This window comes from Cyprinodon variegatus, unplaced genomic scaffold (assembly GCF_000732505.1).
Source record: "Cyprinodon variegatus isolate N-32 unplaced genomic scaffold, C_variegatus-1.0 Scaffold414, whole genome shotgun sequence".
In the NCBI taxonomy this organism is placed as follows: Eukaryota; Metazoa; Chordata; class Actinopteri; order Cyprinodontiformes; family Cyprinodontidae; genus Cyprinodon; species Cyprinodon variegatus.
The window spans coordinates 161,265-174,155 of NW_015150867.1; the positions used below are offsets into that span (position 1 = coordinate 161,265).

At 35.6% G+C, this 12,891-nt stretch overlaps 1 protein-coding gene across 1 annotated transcript in view; it reads left to right on the forward strand.

The window, feature by feature from the left end:
* Positions 1-8,643: 8,643 nt before the first annotated feature.
* Positions 8,644-12,891, forward strand: part of eya1 (EYA transcriptional coactivator and phosphatase 1) — an 86,429-nt gene continuing 82,181 nt past the window's right edge. Inside the window, exon 1 of the mRNA XM_015388120.1 lies at positions 8,644-8,783. The gene's annotated coding sequence lies outside the window, so the exon portion shown is untranslated. The remainder of the gene's footprint in view (positions 8,784-12,891) is intronic.

Sequence of the window (12,891 nt, forward strand, 5' to 3'; positions counted from 1 at the left end):
AGAAACTTCTCCTAACACTTTGTAGTTCTGCCATTATATTCATTTTGTGCTTTTTAAAAGGTGCCCAATCAGCTATTTTCCCGATGTTTCAGGCAGCCTTTGCCCTGATTACAATGAGTTGTGGGTATTTCCTGCCTCTAAGCCTCGCATATGGATCGAGTAAGGCAGTGGCTGAGGGGACTACCGTTTCACTCTGCAACATCTCTCTTTTTGGAGCTTGAGTTATTTTTTATTTTTTCGCTTTCAGAAAAGCTAAACACCATTGCTTCGCTGTCAAAATACTAAGCTGGGCTCTCGCTCAACATCTGCACACATGTAGCCAAGAAAAATCAAATAAGCAAGTGTGGCTGAATGTAGCTTAATCTGAGGCATGATCGACATCCCAACCACACCTATTGCTGATCTGCGGCTCAGAGAAAGTTTTTCATCTGATGTTATTTCTCACCAACACATAAAACATCCAACAAAATTAAAATCCTTTTATAGTTTCTACCTTTTGTCATGTTGGAAGTAAATATTGAAACTTTATAATGGATCAATAAAAAGCACTATAAAATTATTGTGAAGTGAAGGAAAAAGATACCTGGTTTTTCAAGTATTAGGTAAATTGCTTGATTTTATATTTTAATCCCAAATGATATGAAAACCCAAAACAAAATTCAGTACAGCTTACTACTTTCAAATGAGACTAAATTAGTAAGCAAAGTTCACCTGTACAAGACTTAATCTCTGAGTAATTTCAACTGTTCGGTTAAGATTTAGCAGAAATGAACAACAGTTTTAGGGTATAAGGCAATATCTAAAGCTTTGTACAATCAATATCTCACATCTCTGTTCAATCAATCTTCTAACAGTGGAAACTTCACAGCTATGTACTGAACTAAAACAGAAGGAGAGAGAGAGAAAAGCAACAAACAAGCCCCTGATAACTCTTGGAGATCTGCAGAAATCCACATACTGTATGATGGCAAATCATGAATAGACAGCTATTAGTCAAGCTCTCCCCAAACTCCATAGAAGACCTATATAAATAAAGGCCTTGTTTAAAGAAAGCCTCAACAAGATGAGCTTGCATTTTTCCACAGAGGACAAGGTTATGTTAAAGAAGCTGATGTGGTTAGATAAAAAAACAAAATTGAAATGTTTGGCCTCTATGTGCAGAAAAACGAACAGTGCATATCAACATAAAAACAGAATCCCCACAGTTGAACATGGAAATGGTAGCATCATACCGTGGGAAGGACTCTCCTTAAAAGGAACACGTGAAGTAAGCTAAATACAAGAAAGTGCGGGAGGAAATAATCTGTTAGATGCTTCTAATATCTTAAAAACACCAATGATTTAATTTCCCTCAAAGATTAACAAAAGGTTTTTAAATTAAAGACGTGACACTGGACAGGGCTGTTGTAGAACTATAGTTTTTAGATATAAGCAGGTCTAATAGTTGATTGTAATGATGTAAAAAAAAAAAAAGAACTTACCAATTATGATGTTGTAACAGTAAAGCTGGAAGTACAACACGCAAATCAACCGTGCGCTGGAGAGGAAACGAGTGGATTGATACATGACGAAGGACTCCGACTAGCAATGAAGAAAAAAAATCCGTTCTTATAACTGCTGGGGAGATGACCAGAGACATTGGAATAGGTAAGCAGTTGGGTGGTGCAACAGAAAGAGGAATCAGCACTACATAGAGAGCTAAATGATGATAACTGAGCTAAGGGGTAAAGACTAACAATAATAAAAAGCAAATATACATGGAACACTGAAAGTAACAAACAAAACAAAGCTTATTACAGGCAGAGGTACACCCCAAGACTTGCAGCTATAATTCTAGAAAACGGTGGTCCTTCAAAGAGGCTAAATACCAAAACCTCATCAATATTTTTACATTTTTATTTATAAAAATGTTTGAAACTTTATTTACTCGCACTTCACAATTACGCTGTACTTTGTATTGATAACCATAATCCAAAAACTCACAACGCTTTGCATCCTCCATGAAACAATGTCTAGCTGATGTCACGAATTTCCCCGTATAACGTTTTCCTTATAGTAGATATAGCTTGTTTTAGGGAAAATTTATACGGGGATATAAAGCCCAAACGGGAGCTAACCGATCTCCACATAAAGAAAAACTCTTACATCCGTATGAAACATAACCTTTAGGAAAAAAGGCCATGTTAGCGACACGATGCTCATAAATGCTTTTAAAGGCGTATTCGGGATGTCAGGTGTGATGTTTGATATGCTTAACATTTTCATCAGTTGGAAAATAATTCTTCAAAATCTACAAGTGATTGTATTAAAGCCACACATATGTAAGGTAAACCTAGCAGGTAATGATGTTGGTTTAAAGGAAAGGAGTGAGATTTCAGAAGTTGGTTGCAGATGGCACATCAGCGGAATCACATTATGTCCAAGAAGAGCCAGTAAGGTAACCCCCACATTGTATTCCTTATGACTTTTTTAACCTTAAAACACATTATTTCTTCCATTTCCAGTGGAAGGTGAAGAGACATTGGTAAGGTGATCATTTTTTAAATGGTAACATATCTTCTTCTAGTGGTGAAAAAAGGTCTATGATATGGCATCCTCGACATTTATTGGCAGCCCTAGTAAATAAGGTCAAAGTCAATTATTTTTTGGAAGTGGAAAAGGCAGGGGTGGAGCTAGATGGGGCGGGGGTGGAGGGGGCAGGCACTGGATCTCCCACCCCACACCCCCAACCTCCACAAAAAAATGATCGGCACGTAATATCACCAAATCATTCCTGTAGCATATTTATTGCAGAGGTGGAAAGAGTGCAATATAAATAAAAGAATAGTAACTTAGATTTGTTAGTAGAGAAAAAAATTATTCCATGTTATAAAGAAAAGGAGGAAAAATCTTGCTTAAACTGTTAATCAGCTGCAATAAACAAGAGAATTAAAATCTTGAAAAACACATCACTAATTCTGCACTACCAATGTATGAATGGTAAAATTATAAATGGTTTGTACTTGCATAACACTTTATTTTGCTCTTCTGTTTTCTAGTTTTCTCTATCTAGTCAGCCCTAGATCCCACATTCACACACTGACATGTGCCTAGTCTGGTTTTAGATTTTGTTTGTGGTTACATTGTTTATAAATGGAAGATTAAATACGCATATCTTATTTCTTTTGTGCCTTACATGTATTTAAGTATATTTAACAATTAAAAACTCCAAATGCCAGTGATTGAGAAACAAATTCATTCTCATATCTATGGCAGATTTTGCTGTTAAATAGCAGCAAAACCTCTAGACCTTTTTTTTTTTTAATTTAACATCAGGGATTATTGTGTCATTATTGGCAGCAAAGCCAATTGACATGCTTTCAAGATTTGTTAGTCACAATTTGCTTCATTTTAAACATTTACATTTTTGACCGCCTATATATATGGGGCGGGTGCGACTTCCTAGTTTTTTTATAGCCATATCCTGAGACAAAGCATCCGTGAGTGCCGTGTTCTCTGGGCTTTTTTATTTTGTAGAAGTTACAAGAAGAAAACACTTTCTGTGTCAAATCATGCTTATTATCTCTACAATATATATTTATTATGATGAAGTAGAAATTTAAATAAAAACATCGAAATGTAGAATCTGATTTCAAGCATAGAAATGTTAAATTTTGTTGTTAGTGCAGTCAAATATGAACTTATCATAAGGCGTCTCGCACATCTTTTCCCTGAGGTGCTAAGCCAAGTGCCAGCTCTGGCAAGGTTAGGATGATGGAAAAGGATGCTTAAACAGCAATAACAATAAAAATAATTCTGTGAAACTTTTTTTTTTTTTTTTTTTATCATTTAATGACTAAACTATTAGGTGAACCTCTCCTGGCTGTGGATTTTAGGATTTGATACCCATACTTGAGTGTTTACATTTAACATGTTTTTTTTGGAGTTAACGGCTCATTATTTCAAGCTCCACTTGCAAACTGCAACCATAATTTTTCCCAACCATAACCGCTGATAGCGGACACACTGAAGTGCATTTTTCTACATACCTACAGCCGTATTTTATTTGGCAACTGGTAAGGCCTTCACCTCAAGGCCATATCACAAACCAGAGCAATGAATCAAAGTAATTTGGTTGTTACTTAAACTTTTATATTCAGGGGTCTGGCAAGTCAAGCACATAAATGCCGACTAATTGCAGATACTTTTTTTTTTTGTTTTTTTGGAATAGAGGCCTGGGATAAATTGAAAACCTTTATTTGTCATCAAAAACTTTAAACCAAAACAATTCAGCCAGTTTGGATAGAAAAGTCTTCCAAAGAAGATCCCAGAGGCCTTTATTTTAATACCCATATCAATAAATAATCAAATTCCTGTTTTTAGAATCCTTGCGTCCAAATTGTGACAATGCGTAAATCCCTCTGTGAAGAACGCAAAGTGCAGAAAATCTTCCACGGTCTACATCATGTTGTAAGCGTGATTTGATTGTCTCCACTCTTGACGTGTGTGTGTGTATTTCTTTTATTTCTCTCGCTCGTTACGCTGTCCCGCGGATAACAAAAGAGATAGTGTGACAACGCCTGAATTAGTGCTGCTTGGAATATGATTGATTGACTTGTTGTTGGCCTGCCAGGACCTCTGGAATGCACTCTGTGTGAATGGTGCCCCATCAAACACGCTGGTAGATTGCTCCTCGGGTTACCTGGTTGGCATGCCAGCTATTATAAATCTTAACATACGCATGAAGAAAAAAAAGCTGACACAAATTAATATTTTTGTCTGTAAAGTGCACAGTGCCTTACAAAAGTATTCACACATGATTAGATTTTATGTAAAGGCCCTACACAAGTCGTGTATAATGCATATTTCGGCATTCAGCTCCACTTGCAGATCACTCTGCAGTATAATTCCGTCTCAGCACAGGTACGTAAAGCTCTTTTGACCTCAGGATTTTGGTGATTGCTGAGGAAACAGTATTATGAGGACCAATCAGCACACTAGGCAGGTCACAGATAAAATGTGGAGACATTTAAGGAGGTGCTCTACTGTAGAATGATATTCAAATGGTCTGAAAATGGAAAGAATAATGCAAAACACAAACCTACCAAGGCCTCCCTGTCCACCAGCACAAAGCACAGTAAACTACAGAACCACAGGCGGAGAAATCTTTAGATTGACAACTATTATACAATCCACAAATAAGGCTTTAATATGACAGTATTGTTTTTTATTTATTTATTAAAAAGTCCATTTAATGTTTCTTATAAGCCACTGGGGAATAACCAAATATGTAGGAAAGGAAAGAAAACAAACACTTGAAATATTCCTACTGTGAAAAAAGTATGGTGGCAGGTCTATGTTGTTGGATTTTTTTTTTTTCCCAAAGTGAGACATTGACTTAACAATGACAAAAACCTGAGACTATAGGTTCAAATATTTACACAAACAGGAGGCTACTCTTTAAAAAAAACAATGCTGTAGTCAGACAGAAAGGAAGCCACACTTTAAAAAAAAAATATTTGGAAGCATTAATGATTTCTGTTTTGCTTTCATAGTATATAGCACTTTGTAATGGTCGCCACATATAGTCCCAAATAAAAACAGGGAAGTTTGTGGTTAAAATGTGGCAGCATAGAATTTGGAAAAACAAGAGGTGCGAATACATTTCCAACAAACTGTGCACATGACTTTTTCTTTAGGTGTAGATTATATCATGTTCTTTGGAATGGAATAGGGCTGAAAAGAAAACATCCGCTCCAAACTTGGATTTCTGCATATAATAAAATCAAGCACAGTGCCTGATTGGCTATGGTAATTCTTCATTTAGCCACAATAACCTAAAGCTCAGCTTCTTCCAATCCAGCAAAATCACCTAAAACAGATGTGGCTGATGCGAGGTTCCAGATTGATCTGTGGAAAATAAAAAAGAACTCTCACATAGCAGAAAAGTGTAGAAGGATATCCCCATGAAGACAGAGCATTGGTGCGTTGTTATATTTTATGGTGTTTCATAAATCAGATATTATGGAGGTGCTGAGAATAAAAAGCATCTGACATTTTTAGCGTGACAGTTCCGCCATTCCTGCATGTAAATGGTGGTGGGAGCTTTGTGGCGCTCAGGCAGAGATCTCCTCTGGTTAAGCACACATCCTGCAGGCTTTGTCCCGTGGCGGTGACCTGATCCAGCAGAAGGAAGCAACCAATCTGAAGGATATTAGATCAGCTCCGGGGGAGAAATTAATAAAATTCTCCAAAGTCAGCCTCACCTATCGTACTGAACCGTGAGATTCAGATGCTTGCACTTTATACGCTTTCATCAGAGCGACTCCATTAAACCCCCACCCCTCTTCTTCCAGGTTCAAATGATCTATGGGAATCATGATATGCCTGTGTAAGGTGTTGTGTTCCTCACAGCTGATAGCCAGTCAAGGGTGGTCTGTGCAATCGGATCCTTTGACATCACAGAGAACATGAAAACATGAAACATAGTTATTGATCACAGAGTCCAGACTAATCAAATAGCACCCTGGTTTGTTTGAAGTTAAAAACGGTTACAGTGGGTGTTTACCGTTGCACTTCAGGACCCTTCAGCCGCACCCCCTCTCAAACGTACACAGAGAAAGTGTTATTTGTGTTGTTAGATTTACATTAAGTCTATTTTAATTGCATCAAGCCACTAAACACATCTTACAATAATGGGCTTGACAGAGAAAATTGCAATCATCTGTGAAGAGCCTGTGGCAGTATAATGGACAAACCTGATTAATTTAATCTCGTTGCACTCCATAATGGCTGCACTTTATCATTTCAACAGATGGAGCACCAAGAAATTAAAAAATGCTCTCAAGGATATGTGGCACCCTCCATCCACTTGCATCCCCCTTTTTTTTCCGAAGGTGTGTTGGCTGAGCTGAAATGAAGGCTTGGACTGGAACCTTCAGCTGAGTGCATCCTCAAAGCCAAACAAGATTAAGGCGATTGGCAATTGATGCAACAAATCATCACAATTGCCTTGTGATGTATTGCTGGAGGCTGTTACAGCATGTCCATCCAATCATCCTGTCTGATTAGTTATTAAGTGGAGATGATTCAAGTAAGCATGAGTGACAGATTTATTCATCTACCACTGATGGAGAGGGTTTCACATGGTGATTATTAGAAAATCAGAGTAGAAAAGGCTATTGTTGTCATTTTAATCGTGCAAATGTATGCGTGCCTAAAAAGGAAAGAAGAAAAAAATCTTCCACTGTAATGCAAAGACTTTTATATTATACAGTCCTTTCTCCCTAAAAAAGATAGAAATTCCTATTACAGATAGCAACCCACACCGTGCATAGCCACAGTGGTAGTGTGTTCAAGACAAATGCTATTCAAGGTTTTCTGCAAAAATTTCCCTCCAAAGTATTTTGCACACTGGAAGAAAACCCTTTTGTATATTGGTAGGTTATCTAACACTCTTTAAATGATAGATTGAAAAGTGAGATGACCTTTCCTGTCTAGTGCATTTAGATCTTCACAATTCTGTTTGCTAATGTTCTCTAACAGATTTCTGAGGCCGTCACCTAAGGGTTATACTTTTATTATTTTTTGTAACACACGACTAGCCTTGTTCTACAAATTGGGTGATTTCTTTAAGCAGTTTTTTTTTTTTTATTGCTCTAGCACTTTGTTATTTTTACTATTAATCAAAATTTCTTTTTGGGAGTAGGAGGTGCTTATTGCAATTGCAAGACCCAATTTTTTAATATTCAGCTTGACAACAACTCATAAATTATTAGTTTTTATTCCTGTACAAACTAATACACTTCTTTCTGTTGATCTATTACACAATTCTCCAGACAATGAAAATGTTTTTTTTTTTGTTTTTTTTTTTAAGTTTTAAGATGAAAAAGTGAAGCAAAAAGCTCAGGACGGACTGTAAATATTGTCTAAGCCTGTATATAAATATCCATTTATGTTGATTAATTAATGTTTATGCACCATATCTCACATGGATTAAAATGATATGTTTCTTTATGCTGAGAATTGAGCCTTATTTTCTTTTTTCAGAATACTGAATAGTTTGCCAGAAGTGGTTATTCCTTTTCTAAATTAAAGTATAACTTGTTGGTGCAAATCTAATGTTTTTAAAACTTAATTGGTATGGTATTCTAATTATGTATTTGCTTAGAGACACTCACACACACATATAAATATATATATTCTTACAGGCTATAATTCCTATTTGAGAAGCAGCAACAACGTTATGTAAAAAAAAAAAAACACAAAATTTTTTCAACAGGGGTCATTTTTGGGGGGATTAATTTTAATGTTGCCACCTGAAAAAAGGCTCCCCCCCCCCCCTGTGAACTACAGATGGCTTTCTAAATCAAATTCAATAAAGCCAATTTATAAAACTCACTACCATTGTGCCTTTTGTAACATCAGTACAGCAATCTAAGCAAACAAGATAGATGTCAAAGTGCTAAAATACACACATACAGGTGAAGCAAAAGTACAATTTCTTGAGACATTATAATATTCTATGAAGACCTTTCCTCGTGCCTGCTATATATGATACCCAGCAGCGCGCCCGCATGCGCGCACGCGGACAACTTTCCAATCCACCCTTCGCCTGGACTGCAGGAAAAACTTTTCAGTAAGCAATGAAAAGCTTTTTAATGGTCGCTTTCACGCTCTATGATGTTTATACACACAGAGAGACAACTTCCAGCCATAACGAGGAGGAGGAAAACAAGGCGTCTGTGACATTCTTGCTTCTTAACAGGGAGACTTGTTGCATGTGCTGTGACATTTAGAAGAAGGTAGGGGGGATTTAACAGCAGCTGCTTTAATCTCTTTGTTTGTTATTTTTTTTAAATCAATTATCCTACCTCTGTTAATGATAATATTTGGTCCAACTTGTGACGTAACTGACAGCGTATTGAGACGTTTCCAACATGGGCGGAGACAGATGCGGCACTGAGCCAAAAGGCGCGGAAGGATTTGTGATGAGCAAAACTGAATCTGCTTTAATTAAGGCTGTTCATCAACTGTTATTAAAGGCTGCATAATTAGGGGAGATGTGTTATTTAATATACTATACCGGGGGCGTTGCTAGAGACAAAGTAGTCCTGGGGTTGGTCCTTGGAATATAAAACCAAGGCACAATTTTTCATTTCAAGCTTTCTATGGAAGAGGATTAGGGCCACTGAAAAAAAAAAAAAAAATTCAATGATTTTTTTTTTTATTTTATTTCAGTATGATATGAGCAAAAAGTCAGAATTCTGACTTTAATCTCAGAATTATAACTTTTTTTCTCAGAAGTCTGACTTTAATCTCAGAATTATGACTTTTTTTCTTAGAAGTCTGACTTTAATCTCAGAATTATGACTTTTTTTCTTAGAATTCTGACTTTAATCTCACAATTTTGACAGCTAATAACCATGTTAGCATCAAGCATTAAGATTCAATGTAATTATTTTTTTTCCTATAGGAATTTGATATTTCAGTTTCTTACTATTGATGTATAAAAATACACTTATAAACTATCTTGAAAGTTGGTTTTAGTTTAATCAAAATGATGAGAACTTCACATTATATTAATGGGAATATATAGCACATTTAATTCTATTTGTGTTTAAGTTATTAACACAACTTACTCTGCAATTCAAGAATTTGAAGTGATATGGATGTTAAAGCGTTTCAGAAGCTTAAATTTAAGCGGAATTTGTGTCCCTTTATTTAGATTGACCTTCAAAATACAAAATATGACTTAATAGCATTGTTATAAATGCACAATAAATTTTTCCCCAGAAGAAGATTTTAGTTTTTAGAATAGATATTTTGTGACAGACTTGCAACTTAAGATATTCTTGCATATATATCTATATATATAGACTTAGACTCAACTTTATTTATCCCTTGGGGTTACTCCATCAGGGAAAATCTGGTTCCAGTAGATTATATAGAGTAAAAAGAGTTAAAGTAAGATGTAATTCAAGATAAAGATACAACAGAGAGTATATACAAAAAAGAATAAAAAAGAAAAAAGTTGTAATGTTCGGAAAATATTTTTCTTAGATATAAAACCATCTGCACAGTAGAGAGCTAAGGGAAGACTACAAAGTAGTTGACTTCGATAATTACAGTTGTACATTAAAAATTACATAGGCTACAAATTAGTTGGCATATGTATATGTAAATATACACACACACACACACATACATATATATATATATATATATATATATATATATATATATTTCCATTTGATTAGCAAAAAGCAAGGACTTTGTCATTAGATTATGAGTAATCTAATATAGGGACAGTTTGAAATGAAGATTTAAAAGTATATACACATTTGCAATAGCAATAGAGTCTTGCTTAGACTAATGACATATCTGGTGGCCAAAGCAACACACCATAAGCTTTTCTATGTAAATCCAAGCGAGAAAAATAGCAGTTGCAGACTCCCTGGTGCAAGCTAACATTTTGAATATGCAATGCACTGACAACATTAGGTGGTACTTTTGGTGGTCATGGAAGCCATGTGCTGTTCTTGTAATGACTGCCAAGTTATCTCTTTTTCATGGTCTGGGGCAGCTGTCTCACATGTGCATTTTACTGTAAACTGTTGATGAAATGTACCACACATGAACACAAGTTCAGTGTCGGTATAGGTTCACTATAAAATGCTAACAGATTATATAAGGTTGATTTAAAGAAATCTAGCAGCCACCGATTATGTGTTTGTTTGGCTAAAGAGTGCTAATTTTCTTCAGTTTTTTAAAGTTAAATTAAGCTGAATTGAAATGTAATTCCACCTGCAAAAACAACACTGTAAATAAATCTCTTGTCTCTTTAATGCGCTCTGTTGATTTATACATTCACTCCATTATTGAAGGCTATATATTATAAGCAGCGTCTAGAAAAGCTGCTGGCCTTATCTCTGCATTATGTTATGGCTGTTCACTCATCTGAAGTAACATGTTTTTACTTTGTGAAAATAGGAGCAGTTAGCACAAGCTGCATAAAAGACATTTATCAAAATATCATTTGCCTCAAGTTAGCAACAGTTGCTGGTTCTGCTCTCATCCATTTTGCAAAGGACTGCAGTCATTTCTCTGTTTGATTATTTCCTTTTTTTCCCCCTCTGGCTGCACACCACATTTGACAGTGATGGATAGCAGCTTAAAAATGGACATTTTCTTCTCACTTGGTGTATGTTGGATTGATTCAAGTGTGCATGGTATTCTTCCCTTGGACCAAAGGTCCTTGGAAAGATTCTGTTCCTCCCTGCTTTTCCCATTTCATTATGCTACACTTTGTCTTCATTTTCCTCTGGCTTAGACTCATTTTCATGAAATATAGCTTAGGCACATCATCAAGACAGAAGTGTAGGTTATGTCAAAGTTGTGCCATCATGATTACAGTCTTTGCAGAGGCAGGCTCTCTCTGCAGCACTGAACACACATATCAGTGGATCCACTGTGTAAAACCAGTGGTTTCCCCCTCTTTACTGTTTTTCTTTGTCCTCCTTGGTAAAGTTGTCAGCTATGACTAGTCTTTTAGTGTCTAAAAGTGAGTTCATTAGGCTGCCAAATTTGTCCACCTGATTAAATGTTATGATGAGGTTTGCTGCTGAAGACTGGCTTCCCTCTGCATGGAGGCTATGCTAGAAGCCTTTCACAGCTACACAAACTCTGTGGTGTAGTGATCACAACCTGAAACAGTGAAACTAAATATGCTAATGAGGTTTTATTTGTCTTTTTGTATTCATCTCAATTTTTGAATGCAATTCTAATGCATTTCAATTTTTCTAATGATAACTTCAATGCAGTCAAACATTATACTGGTTATAATTTTTTTTTAATTCTAACTTAAATGATATGCTTAATTATTGAAGAAAATATTTTAATAAATTGCAAGAAAAAGAAAGATGTTGCTAATCACTTACATATTTTAACCCACCTAAAAGGTTTACAATGCAGCACTAAAGTTAATGTTTCTTTGGGCCGAAGAGATTTTTTTGTTTTTTAATTGTCTCTCTGTGCATCGATCAGTATGATCTTAAACTCTGTCAGACACAGGCAGTTTCTGAAACCTCATTTTCACAACGTGATGTTATTAAATAAATGTCTATTTGCTTTCCCACAAAACAGAAAATACAAAAATAATAAAACATGTCAATTATTAAAAATACGTTGATGTATCCAAGCTTTATATAAGGTGAGTTGATTAGGCTAATATAACAAAAAAAGCACTGAATGTTGAAATCTATAAATCATATACAGTACCAGTCTTATGTTTACATTTTATCACTGCTGCACTTTAAAAATGAAAATGTCTTGAGAGCTGTGCTAAAGGAAATTCCTTTTTGTATACACTCATGGGACAAAGATGTTTAATCTCCTCATGATAAAATATGTAAAGTTTTTTTTACACAGGTACAAAATACATTGATGATGGACCAGAGCAAAGGTCAAACTTTTACAAAATTTTGTAGAAGCTCTAATCAAACTTGTTAGGTTTTATAATACTTTGTCACTTGTAGAATGACATCAGTAGTCAAACAAGCAGATGTTAGGTTGTTGAATATCCTTTAGCTTGGTTATCCAAGCAGCAATACCTACAGTTGGGTATACCTGCTTTTTCTGGTGATAGAAATGTTGGCTTAGCTGGTTGGGGAGACAGTGTTCTGTGTTTTTAGCCAGTTGTGCTAATCCAATTTTTATTTTTTTTTTTTACTTTTTGTGAAAAGGGACCAGGGTAGATTTGGACACCTAAAGGGACAACTTGTATGGTCAAACTTTGCAGTCAGAGTTGTTTATAATGCACATTTTGAAGTATCGCATCAGAAAAGCTTAATGGTAATGCCAAAATCAAAAAATGTTTTTTGACTTTTGTGAAAGAGGGTTAAGTTTGGCCTT